Genomic DNA, 13,862 nt, shown 5'->3' with positions numbered 1-13,862 from the left:
TGACATCCAATGTGATGGATAAAAATACAGGCAGAGTCTACTGTGTTTGCCCATTAGCTAGAAGACAGTGGAACATCATGGAAAGAGCAGAGGTTTGAAAGCTGGAGAATGTCAGCAAGTCATGGAACTGCTCAGGATCTTGTTCTCCTCAGTGACAAACGAGAGCCTAGCCTTGGTCAGATTCTTTAAAACAAACAAAAAACCGTATGAGACTAGTCATCGTTTACTTCATTGACTTCTCAGCACCACAGCGAATTGCCTCAGAAAATTATCAGAAACAAATATCGGGAAAAAATCACATTGTAACAACCAGTTTTGCTTCCCTCATCTTTTCTCTCCTTTGCTCCCAACTATAGCAGAGGAGGGGGTGGGAGGGTGGAATGGAAGACCATTGTTGGAGCAAGACTATGAGAGAGTCCTGAAATATCCTGAAAAAGAGAGAAAGCAGTTTACTTTGTTTCGTGTTTGGTTCTAAATGAATCTCTGGTAGTCATCTTTTAATGTGGCTCACTAGGCAGGAGTTGAGTCTGATGGGAACCCATCTCTCTCTTAGATGAGATCCATTTCTGAAACTGTCTTCACAGTGAGTTCTCCCACCTCCATAATTCTCTGAGCACCTAACATATGCTGACATGTTCTTGCAGGATACTTTTTAAGTATACATGTTTCTTGTCAGATAGATGGCAAATCCCATTTTGAGCAACAAAGCATATTTTATACTTCTTTGCATTTTAGGCCCTTCAAAAACCACAGTTCATAGAGCAACACTTTACATACAGTGGTCTTTAATGAATATTTGCTTATGAATTAATAAATTAGTGTGTCAGGGAGATTCTGTAATAGCTCTTACTGATCCCTACCTCCTGATATTCATACCGTGTGTTATCCACTTTTCTTGAGTGTGAACTGGACTTAGTGACTCAGTTCTAATGAACAGTCTCCCAAGATTAGAAAAAGATTACAAAAATATTGCAAAAAGAATGTGACCTCCATCTTTCTCTCACTCTTTATCATAGTCTTCGAGCTAGGGAAAGCAAGTGGCCATGTTGTGAATGATCCTACAGAGAAGCCAACCTGGCAGGGAACTGATGTCTGCAGCCAACAGACACCATGACCATGCCAACAACCAATCATGTGAGTGAGCTTGGAAGTGGATCCTTTCTAAGCCAAGCCTTAAAATGACTTAGAGACCCAGCTAAGCTACACCCAGGTTTAGAACCTGCAAGATTATAAACATTTGTTATTTTAAGCCTCTAAAATGTGGGGAACGTTGTTACACAGCAGTAGATAACTAACACAATTAGCAAAGCAACGAGAATCTCAAAAGAGAACATTCGGGCATGGAACATTCAGGGATGCACAAGCTTCTTATATTGATTTGCTTTAAAGGTATATTGGAGGAAAAAATCCAATATCTGATATTCCTCGCCATCACCCCATACACACACACACACACACACACACACACACACACACACACACACCCCTTCAATTAAAATGAACTGCAAAACTGTTTCTGCGTTTGTAACAATTTTTTGTTGGTCCATAACCATATACATGTCATTAGAAAAATCAATCTTAGAAGTAAGAATCAAATAGAGAATGGACAGGTCGGTGTATTATTTTGACTAATGAAATAATTAAAGGTATAGTTCACTCACAGAGCACAGTCCATTGTAACTGAAATGAAGAGGCTGCTGCCTCTGTCCTCACAGTCAGTCAACGACTGAGTGCTTCTTCCCAGAACACTCTTCTTGGTGACAGATGGGCACATTGTGGGGATAATGTGAAAAGTATCACATTCCAATTCAATAATTCAGTCTCAACATGTAGAAATATAAAGCTTTACACTAATTCCTCCACTTTGAGTCAAGCCTGTATGTCCAGAGAGAAGAAAATATTAGTGTTGGTAGCAGTCAGCCCACAGAAAATAAAAATCATATTCAGAACGCACCATGAAGACTCAAAACCTCTCAATATATTTTGAGAAGGCGGGGTGGGGGAGAGGGAAGAGAACATCTGGGTTGCTCATTAAGACCAACGTACTCAGAAGACTGGCCATTCTCTGCCTAGTTCTGCTGCCATATGCCAAACGGTTGTATTTTATTTTGTTTTGTTTTGTTTTTTAAAGCTTTCTCAGCTCGTTGCCTTATACCCCTCCCATCTGGGGCACTTTCAAACCCATGTTGTTCAAGAGTCAACTATAAATGTATTTATTTCTAGAAAATAAGCTCTATGTTAGCAAACATTTCTGCTGACTTTACTTTTATATCTTAAATACCATGAATTAAATCCTCCATAAATATTTTAAAGGACTAAATGAAGAATTAAACAACTATCCAGGTGAGCTGAACAACCTGGTGGTTCCACAGAGATACATTTCTGATTGAAGCATTCGCCTCTGCTGATCTGGGTGTCTCTGTTGTTAGCGCTACTAACCTGGAGGCTTATTGATAAAAACTGGGAAAGCCACAGGGAGATCACTCATTTCTGTGCCTAAAATCCATATGCTTATCCCTGCTCTCATCAGAGTGGCAGAGCTCTGCCCATGAGACCCACACCTAGCAGGCCCCTAAATGTGAAGGCAGTAGAGTCTCTCTGATTTTATCTTCAGCCAAGAACACTTCATGCCAAGATTGGCTGGATACTTATAATACAGTTCTTCAAACTCACTCATGTAGCCACTTTTCTTGGATCTAAGGCTGCTACCAGGAGAGTGAGGATGGATTCTGGTATCAACTACCAGGAGAAATCAGAAGCAGAGAAGTAGAGAAGACAGTTAACATGCACGCTTCTCCCTCAAATCTTGTTCATTCAAACCTCATAAAAAAACTCAATCCACAAAGCGAAGAATTTGGAGCCCTGACCACACTCCTTCTATAAGTCACACCTGATTTTTAAGTCTATTTGTGAAATCAAAAAAAATAGCTCTGCTGAGCAGTTTCCTAACTCCATGTATCAATGGATATGTTAAAGTAAGATGATATACACCTACACAACCCTGAGCCCAGTGCTTGAATGAACTAAAATGTTGTATTACCCATGGGCGAAATATGATACTTCTCCAAAGTGTGACATTAGCAATCATCCCAGATTGAGCATCCACTTTATAATAGACTTTTGCTAAACACAGGAAGGAAATTAGGATAAATCATCATTTCTGCCTTCCAGGAATTGATCTTCTAGAAGGAGAGTTAGATACAGCGATATGAATAATAAACCCAAGTATGTACTAGATAAAAATTGTATTACTGAGAAAGGTCAGGAAACACTTTATAGAGATGATCGTTGAGTGTAAGAGTGAGTAGGAAGTGCCAGGTCATTTCAAGCAAAAGGGATAGCATGAGCAGTGACCTAGAACACCCTAATTGTTAAAGGAATTTACCTCTTCAGACTCTCCTTCCAACATAACTCCCTTAGCCACTTCTACTCTAGCCAGATGAACTACTCTGTTCTCTGAATATGAATAATATGCTCTTTCTCACCTTTGAAAATGATGCTCTCTCTGCCTGAAGCAGTTACTCCTTGTCTTCAATTCTTAAGCCTTGGATCTGAATAGCACCTTCTCAACCTCTGGTCTTCACTTGGATTAACAATTTCTTTGGTCTCACCAAGTCTTAATTATGTATCACTTCTATGTTCCACATTGCACTCCATATCTTCCCTACTGTAGAGTTTAACATATCCTAGCCTGACCTCTTGCAAGCTTATCTATATTTCCTGTAGATTGCACATTCCAAGAGGACAGGGCAAGACCATGTCTATCTTAATCGCCATTGTATTTTCAGCAACTAGCCGAGTGTCTGCCACATAGTTGGCAATGCATGCAGGATGGATCAATGGTTCAAAATTTCCAAGCGTATGATGGGGCTAGAGGAAAGATAGGTGATGAGATCGACTTTATAGATAAGAATTAAAGCCTGAAAGGCCATGGGTGTTCTGCTATGGATATATGTTATCCTCTGTCCAAGGGGAAGTCATGGAAGGATTATAAGCAAGGGGAGAGCGGCAAGAAGAGGGCTTGAAATAGTGGCAGGGAGCTGGAGACAAGAAGACCAATTGCAAGAGATGCTGTGTTTACAAAGCTTTATTTCTCAGACCTGATGATTTATTACATGTTTAGGGGAAAAGAGTAGGAGAGTAAGGATGACTCACAAAATTGGTAAAATAGAAGATCTATGAGGAATGTTTTTATTTTTCTCTTACATGAGAGAGATGAGAAATATAAACAATAGCACAGCCCTAGGTATTCAAAATCTGTCTCTTGTTCATTACTGTGTGTCTTGATATTGGCAGCTCAATAAGCTACAAAGACATCTGCACCCCTCACAGGTGGAGAATTCAAAATTTCAAAGGAGTATTTTATAATTAAAGTAGAAGAGAAATAGGTAGAATGCTTTTTTTAAAACTAACACACAATAAATCATCTTTAAATTCTTTAAGAAATGGATAGTAAGTAGAGGTTAAATCACTAAACCTTAACTCAGGAAAATGACAAATTATCAGCCTATTTTTCTTTTTACTCTTTGCCTTCAGATTACAAACAACTTTACCAAAGATTTAAAAAAATAAAAATAAAAACAAGCAAACAATGTCCTTCGGGAGATGTTTATCCAAGTGGGAACAGAGGAAACAACATTGTGATAGAGATAAGGGGAAGATACACTTAATAAGTGAGAGAGAACCTCAACGTCGAGAGAGGAAATGGTTTTTAGAAAACATTCTGATGAGATGAGAGAGGATACCAGGCAATAACAAAATGCTTCATTGTTGGGGGTAAGGGTTTAGATGAAACCAGTAAAATCAAGAGTGCAAAGTACAGAGAGAGAATAACTCTTAAGAAAGAGGAGAAAAACAGGAGAGAGAAATGGAAGCAAACAAAGCAAACATGTGGTTAGAGAAAACAATTACAAAGCAGCCCCCAAATCTCACCCTGAGCTGGAAAGAACAGAGAAGTTACAAACACAGAACACTGTAGAATTCCTTAACTCAGTAAACTAATCCTCAATTTTATCATTTCTAAAAAGAGGATATAGGTAAGGTTTGTATTAGTCAGCTCAGGTTGCCAAAAAAAAAAAAAAATACCATAGACAAGGTGACATAAACAACAGAAATTTCTTTTTTAACTTCCCAGAGATTCTAGAAGTCCAAGATTAAAATCCCACAGGGTTGGCTTCTGGTGAGAACTTCCCCTACCGGCTTGCAGACTGAGACTCCTCACTGTGTCCTCACATGGTGAACAGAGAGAACTCTCTGATGTCTCTTCTTATAATGGCACTAATCCCATCAGACAAGGCCTCTACCCTTATGGCTTCATTTAACCTGATTTACTTCTGTAAAGGTCTCATCTCCAAATACAGTCACCTTGGGGGTTAGGGCTTCAGCATATGAACTCTAGGTGGACACCATGTGGTCCATAGTAAGGTTGTTATAAGAAATGTGTGAAATTATGCAAAGCATATTATGCCCGGCGAATAGTAAGCGCTAAACCGGCGAATAGTAAGTGCTAAATTAACATTAGCTAATGTTAGCTACAAAATTATCTTTACAGCTGTCATCTCTGAAGTAACTTATCCTTCTCTTTTACATTCTTTAAGGAGTGCTCCAGAAGGAAAAGACACCTGTTTCCTGCTGCCCCCGAAAACTCCCCAACTGCCTAGCATACAAAGATATTCTCAGCCTGTTTTATAAATATCATCTAATGCAGAAGTAGGTGTCAAAGGAGTAGAGATATGGTGAGATGGTGGAGGAGAAGGAGGAGGAGGTGGGAAGGGAAGAGAAGGCGGAGGAGGAAGGATGAGGAAGGACGGGGATCCGACAGCTTCTGTCTTCCTTGCACGCACTCACGAGCATGCAGCTCGGGTTTCGGATGAAGGAAGGAGCATGAGAACTACCACTTCCACGGAATTTCACTGCACATTTCCATTGAGAAAGAAATGAAAATGCCATTATTTTTGCCCTAGTCTCATGGTATCATTCAGGGAGACCATGGTAAGCAAATTAGAATAACATCTCAGGTGGTTACAGACTTAATGGAAAGGTTGTATTGACCTAAAAATCCTGAGTTTGGAAAACATGTTGCTACTTTTACTCAAAAAGGAGCTGTATCTATTAGGATCAAAGGATAAGCTGAGCTATGACCTAAACGGGTCCGTGGAAGTATGAGAAATATTCATAGGTGATAAATGTTTCATTCAAATATCCAGGATTTTAAAATAAAAATACATGGCTAGAGGAGGGAGGGAGCAAATGGGGGGATCATTTTAAGAACTATATAGATGTCTTATTAATGTACTGTATACTTGAAACTAATTTAAATAAATAAAATAAAATAAAAATATAGATAAAAAACCATTGTATAGAAAAATCAGGAAAATGTACTCTATTTGAGTCACGTAAATTAAACCTACCATGATATGTTTTTAAACTATCGACATTTTAAAAGGGGTAAGATATTCTAAGTTAAAATAATGTCCCACTTGGCACTACTATAAATAGAATGTCCATCATTTGTTTAGAGTCTAATGGCAGGCACTTTACAAATACTATCTTATTTATTCCTAAAACCCCTGTTGGGGTTGCTATTATTTTTATCATTTTGCAAATAAGTAAGCCAAAGAGTTTTCCCAAGGTTATACAACTAATAAATGAAGGTTAGAATTCAAACCATATCTGACTGTAAATATATCTTCTTTTTTTATGCAGACTCATCACCATCCTTAGGGTGTGGGGACATGTAAGCATAACTAGAAAAAATGGTCCGGGCTGGTAGAAAGAAAAAAAGTTGGCATTGATTCTTAAATCAGTGTATTTATTTTTCAGTGTTATTCATAAGACTATTTACTTACTCATTTAAAAAAATCTCTTGAAAAATGCCTCAATATTGAGAAATTGCTCTATCATTCTAGTCCCTTGACCTTATAATAAGCTTTTTTAAGATTCTAGAGCAGAAGACTGGAGTTGCAATTCTGTGTTGCTACTTCTAAATTAGGTGATTTAGGTCAAATTACTTACCTCCTCCTAACATCTGTTCTCCAGGGAGCATTGTCACCTGTCACAGGAATATTTTAAGAATTACATAAAGTGAAGTCTGCAAAAGCATAGTCAACTGCCACATGAGCATTCAGTGTTTATATTTAAAAAGTTAATGGAAACATTGCCAACATATCTATTTCTGAAGAAGAGCAAACAAGAGAGGTTGTAAAGATTTTTACAAAGAACACTACTGCCTGAGAATTAGAACTCATTACTATGCAAACTCCAAACATAATCAAAGTTGTTTTCGGTCTTCATTGTTCCAATCTAGTTTATCTCTTTTCTCCCCCAGTTATTTTGATGGGCTTTCACAAACTATGAAGACTTCAATAACTCACTCTCTAATAATATACTCCAGATAATTGTTAGCTTCGTGAAATGCAATTGCCTATACTTTAAGTTATAATTAAAGGCATTACTTAAACCCTCAAGTGGCCTTTGGAAATCTGAAAATGGAAGTTGAATTCATAAATGTTAGGGAAGAATAGGAAATTCCAGAACCCTAAATCAGCAGACTCAAATTCATGTGAACTCAACTGAAAGAGAGGCTGCTTCTAGCTTTAGTTATAACCACCAGACTTATACTGACATTAACACCAGTGCAACAATTACTAAATGAGAAAACTTCGCTTACTTAGATCAGGTCTCTAAAGTTCAGTACATTTACTGATGGAAAAATCTTTGTGATTCAGCTACAGAAACAAAATGCAGTTTTAAAAAACAGACTTGTTGAGTAAATGGTAATTTCAATCATGAGGAAAATCCAAATGTGCCTTTGTGGCATCTGATTGAACATGAAGGGTGTTTTGCAAATTGGGTATCTATGATGTGGTCCATCTGGGACCACTGGCCACCTTTCTCATATTATTTGCTACTGTCAGAGAATGACTTGGTAAGTCATATAGAAAGACCCAGAAATAATTGCCCTTATTGACAGCTTGAATACTCTATTGTTTTTTAAAAAATCAATTTTACATTTACATTTTAAAAACTTTGTCAGAAGAATTCTATTATACTCACCATTCCAAAATGAAATTAAGATCGTCTCACCCCAAATTCCTGGTCCAAGTTCTAGTTTCTTTTCCATCACTGTTTAAGCCTTTATTTATATAAACATATATACGATATATATGTGATACATAAATATCTACCCTTCCTACCTACGCAGACCATTAAATGTAAAATATAAGTCTCTAAATACAAAACGAAACTCCTCTCTCAATAATAAACAATAATGTTGATTCTTCTATTAAGTTCTCTTTAATATACATTATTTTTTCATTCTCATGGCCCAAGTGCTGTATTTAAGGCCATATACACTAAGATGAATAAGCCATAAACACTTCCCTCAAGATCTCACAAAAAAAGTAAAACTTACATGACATTTCTACTTTATAAAATGTGGATGGTCTACAGTTCATACTGTTCCCAACATTCTTTCAAGACCTATAGTCCCAGCCTTTCTCTTAGGTTATCTCTAGCTACATCATTCCATTAACATTAGTGTCCGGCCCATTTCCTTTTTCTTTTTCTTTTTTTTTTTATTTAGAATCAGATTAATAGAGCAGAAAATGATCCAAGATTATTGAATCCAACCTCACATTTCGAAGATGAAGAAAATGAGGTCTTTCTGAGTCTGATAATACAGGCAATTGAGGAAACATAAAACCATTCCTAAAAACCAACCATATAGCAATGTGTGATAAAACAGAATTAAAAAAATAATAAAAAAATTTTCAATACATAGCCTGCTTCAAAAGAAAAACACAGGGATTCCCAGGGATAATAGGATAAAGGAAATTCATTCTAGCAGGAACAGGAATCTCCAAGTAGTTCTGCCATAGCTCTCAGCGGTTCTAAACTTCACAGTTGGTCAGATCTGCGGCTGCCACATTCTCTCTCACCACTGTGAGCTGAGGTGATTAATGTCTTAGTGGCCATCAAGGTGCACTGCTGAGATCTCCTTCAAGAGAACTATGCAGGCAACTTAGTTGACTGACAGCCCCAGCTGCATCTCTTGGGATTCATACTTTTGCCAGCGGTCTTCAGACCACACCCGAGCACAGCATAGTGGTACGAGAGTCAGCTCATTCCTACCTGACACTGTACTCCTTCAACCAGCAACCTATGGTTGAGGCGTCCCCATCAGCCTGGAGGCTGTTTTCTCAGAACCGAGCTGTGGCTGAGACTCTTCCAGTCCAACCTTCCTTTTGTTCTCTGTGTTCACAGATGTCAAACATGCATTGACAAGTAAAGGCTCTCCCTACCCATTTTATTCCTCCTCTTTTATTCTTCACGAACACTTTCCAAAATAAATCTCTTGTACATCTAATTCTATCTTGGTACCTGCTTCTCAGCAGACCTGAACTGACACAGAATCCGAGCTCATCTTTATTGTGGTATCAGGTAGGAACTTAGGAAACTCTGCACTAGAGGAACTTCCAGATGTGCACACAAGGAGATAGCATGCAACAATGTTCATTACAGCATAGTTTGAAATAGTAGAAAATTGGAAACAACCTAAATGTTCAAACATAGGGAAAGAGAGTGAGATATTTTTGTTTAATGGTATATCAGATAAAGAGAAAAAAACAGAGCTACAGGTATCAACATGGATGAATCTTACCTATATAATGTTAAGTGAACAAAAGAAGTTGCAAATATACCCACACAATGTGGCACAAGTGTTTAAATATAAAAACACGTAAATAGTACTCTCTATAGTTTTTGAAAATTATAATTTTGGTAACAAGAACACATACTCACTTCAGGAGACTGGTAATCTCTGGGATAAAAGGGAGAGAAAATAAGATAGGGTGGGTTTCATCTCTTTCTGTAATATTTTCTTTTATTTTCAAGGATGACAATGTTAAATTTCAAATAACAAATACATCAGTATTTGTTATAGTATTCTTTGTACTTTTCTATGTGTGTGAAATTTTTCCAAATGTGTTAAATAAAACAATATAAAATAAAATAAATATTTGTTGAAAGAAAAGAAACTAAGGCCCCAAGAAATTAAGTGACATGACCAAGTCTACATATCTAGTTAATGATAGAGCAGACACTCCAGTCCTCTTGGCTCCTGGACTGGCTTTCTGTCCACCACATATGCTGCCTCCATTGTCATGCGTCTGTCTAACAGGGAATACTATAGCTGATATGTCTTTGTATCTTTTACATATGTGTGGTACCATCCTAAGCATTTAAAATCTACGAGATCAAATTGAACAATTAACATTAAACCTCTAACACAAATTTACTTTATCACTGCAATTATCCTCCAAGAGAAGAAATCTCTGACTGTCAAGTGTTCAGAAATGTTTGGGTCATGCACTCAGTAGTTTGATGGGTCCAATTGCTGGCCCCGATCTCGTCCAGAAGCACCAAAAAAGTGGGGAGACAATTCTTTGTCTAAAGAGTCAGACATTAAGCTAACCAATCTAAAGGTAGTTTAAATATCCCCAAAACATAGAGATGATTTCGGAGAGCTTGTGTATCCTCTTCCTCTGAAGATTCACATTTACAAGAGCCCTACCACTTACTGTTCTTAGGAATCCCTTTGTTCGGAATCTGAGAAATTCAGCTGGCTCCATTCTCTCCATCAATGGTGAGGTAGGCTTCTTCTCCTGAAAAGAAAGTGAGAGGTTTATTGACCCCAGATTCTGTGGCCCTAAAAAATTTAAATGAAGATATACAGTATCCATTCTCAAGGGCTCTCCAATTTACAACATATGCAACTTCAATAGTAGCCAAAACAGAATACACTTTGAGATCTTAAATCTAAAAAGTAAATGGGCTAATAATCACAAAAAGAAAAGAACAATTAGGACGTATATTAGAGTCCTCTTTACGTATGATCATTGCGAAAGGCAATTATTTTTCTGACTTTAGTAAAACCTACTGTCTTCATATTAATTTCTATTACATGAAAATTTGAGGTGAATATGTCCTTGAGGGTAAGCTTTGTCTTTTTCGTCGGTATAATTTTAAAAGTTGGCAAAGTGCTTTCTTTGTACATTATTAATGTTTGTTGATTGAATGAAAGGATGAATAAATGAATATAAGTGAAATTAACACATATTTCTCATTGACGGACGCTAATGACGAAGAAAGTGTTCCAACAAATGAGCAGAGTTGACAATTAAAGTGTAAATAGGAATCTAATGAATGTTCTAATTGATCTTCCCAGCTTTAAAATGTAGCCAGGATTTTTCAACCTTGAGATACAATGCTAAGCAAATTAGTAGACTGTCCTCGTATGAAAATCTCTTTAATTAATCTAGTAGTTGGTCTACTCCACTACTATAGACTAAAAACTCTGCCGAATTAGCATTTTGTTTTGTTAGTCTTGACAGGAACTACCCATAATAGAGTCATATACAGAAGTATAGCTAGCACTTTGGACTTCTGTGAAAATATAGAGTATATGTTAAATTAAAAAAAAAAAAGTTTCCGAAGTTAATAAACCTGGAAAAGAAAAGGAAATCTCATTTTTTCTTGATGATTCTATCACCAAGAAAACAACATACCTTTAATGTCTGATTAACTAATCGACTCTTTTTTTTAATTGATTCTTTCTCTTTAGTTCTGCAGAGGTCTCAACGTAATGCATACTAAACATTTCTGCGACCCACTGAGAAGTTTGATACCATCTATACAAGTATTGCTAAGAGGTGGTAAAATATATACGAATTTTTTAAATTTTAACCCTTGACCATACCACCCACCTCCATTCTATAAAGGAGGATGGGGACTGAAACGTGAGTTGAACTTTAAAAATTGGATTTTGTGAAAGAGTTGTTGGTGAGTGTTGCATCCCACTCACTCCACAGGACAGGAAGGGTTAAGGTTGTTTTTCCTCATGTTAAGCCCAGGGAAAGTGGCTTCGATGGAACCACTGGAAGAGCTGAAGCTATTCCTTGGGTGCTGACAGAGGACAATGGAATATTGATAAAACTCAAGATAAAATTGGAGGTGGTTAGCGACTCTGCTGTGATGAAAGACAAAGAAAGAATCCTACAAAGAAAGATTGCAATGGAGTTTCTTGGTGCAAAGGACGAGTGAGAGTTTACTGGAATGCAAGAGAAAAGAGTCAGACTTGGAGACCTCAAAATACTTAGCAAAATACTACCTCTGGGGACACAGTAACCCTAACAAAGGAGTGTGCCACTAGACTCCCAGAGATGAGGCAGAACATTATATAAGCAAGCAACTACAATGATGAATTTCCCAGTACATCAAAAGAACTGCAGGTTAGATACCCCCAGTGATTTGGAATTGGAGGGTGGGCAGTTTTCAAACAACACACTGACATCTGCCAGCAAAAATTGTCAACTTTAAAAAACCTGCTAAGTGTATCAGCTAATTTCAGCATTGATCAGATAATGCCTTTTCTTTCCTATGACCTCATCCCTCTGCCTCAGTCCCCTCCTATGCTGAAGGGGTCAGAGACTACAGTTAGCAAGCTGGAGGAGGAAGAGGCAACAAAACAATAGGTGATGAATGGAAGACAGAGCTCACCAGGTCTGCTTTCTTCGCTTTGGGTATCATCTGCAGACTTAAACTAGAAGAGACAAGAAGCCTCAACTTCAAGTGATATTGTTACGACATAGGCGTGAACATTTTAATAACTGAAATAAAACCTCTTTGATAACAACAAGAACACAAAGGGTTTCTCATTATCCACAAGTGACCAAAAAGCCACTGTGCCCTTCCTGACATTCATCCAAGGTCAGGAAAGAATTTGCTCCACTGAGAGGGTTGAAACAGGAAGTGGGGGAAAGATTAAGGTTGTCTTGTAATTCCACTCTACAAGCCCCGCTCATTCACCATAACGAGGTTATTTTGCCACAATAAAATTCCAGTAAGTTCTGTTTTCTGGTTTCCATATAAGTATTCTAAGAAAGAATGAGAAAAAGGGCACACTTCATTGCTTGATAATGACATGATTCAGAGGGAAGAAGAGCTAGAAACAGGTCATGAAATATTCTGCCCAGTCTCTCCCACCCAGACTTGCTGAGGAAGCCCATCCCCCACCCACTCTAACTCAGGCAGGCAAACAATAGTGTAAATTAATTTTAGTGCCCAGAGTTCAATACCAACTAAGGCTGAGTTTGTTCTCTCCTTCCTTTAACTCTGTCCCTCCCATGATTTCTCCTATTGCCCCATACTAATTAACAAGTTCGCTTTCTGACTATGGGATAGTAATCTGCTTTCCTGGAAAGAACTGGACCCTCTATGCCACATGCCCTGCCATGAGCCAGGGGCACTCTCCCAATAGACTAATATCCTACACTCTCTGCCTGACAACTTCTATCCACAATAAATTCCTTGGCCCTGCCCCACTGACCGGATTCAACCACTTTATAGCAACACCCACCCATACCCTGCCACACCCATAGGGAAGAGCCTTTCCCAGCTCTGACTTCAGCCTCTACCCACCAGCTTTTGCTACTGAGGTCCCAGTGTGTCTTGCAGCTGAACCCATAACAAGTCGGAACAAAAAAAGAACTTGGAATGACTCTTTAGCAACTGTCTAAGTGGCACAACCATTAAAGAAGAAAGGTGAGATGTAAAAACTGGAGCCTTAAAAAGTAGCCTTCTGTTATCATATAAGACTAGGAAAGTAGCCACAAAGTGTTCTTCATGTTCCTCAGTGGTTATCATTTTAAATCAGACTCAGACCAGGAAGATGCAAAAATAATCATGAAACATGAGGCACACCACTGCCGAGCACCAGTTAGTTCCAAATGTGTTCATTTATTCATTTGCAGTAACAGCCACAGAAATCAGTGGAGTGGTCTCTAGGAAGTGAAGGAGTAAAA

At 38.0% G+C, this 13,862-nt stretch overlaps 1 long non-coding RNA gene across 1 annotated transcript; it reads right to left on the bottom strand.

Moving 5' to 3' along the window:
- Nucleotides 1–7,031: 7,031 nt before the first annotated feature.
- Nucleotides 7,032–13,552, bottom strand: LOC111742192. The gene is made up of 3 exons (XR_002781224.1): nucleotides 13,480–13,552; nucleotides 10,581–10,664; nucleotides 7,032–7,051 (listed from the first exon to the last, which is right to left on the bottom strand). It is a non-coding gene; the product is annotated as an uncharacterized LOC111742192 (long non-coding RNA).
- Nucleotides 13,553–13,862: the final 310 nt, after the last annotated feature.

The sequence above is a fragment of the Pteropus vampyrus genome, unplaced genomic scaffold (assembly GCF_000151845.1).
Source record: "Pteropus vampyrus isolate Shadow unplaced genomic scaffold, Pvam_2.0 Scaffold4, whole genome shotgun sequence".
NCBI classification, from domain to species: Eukaryota; Metazoa; Chordata; class Mammalia; order Chiroptera; family Pteropodidae; genus Pteropus; species Pteropus vampyrus.
The sequence above is the reverse complement of the archived record's forward strand: the minus strand, read 5'-3'. Positions and strand labels throughout refer to the sequence as shown.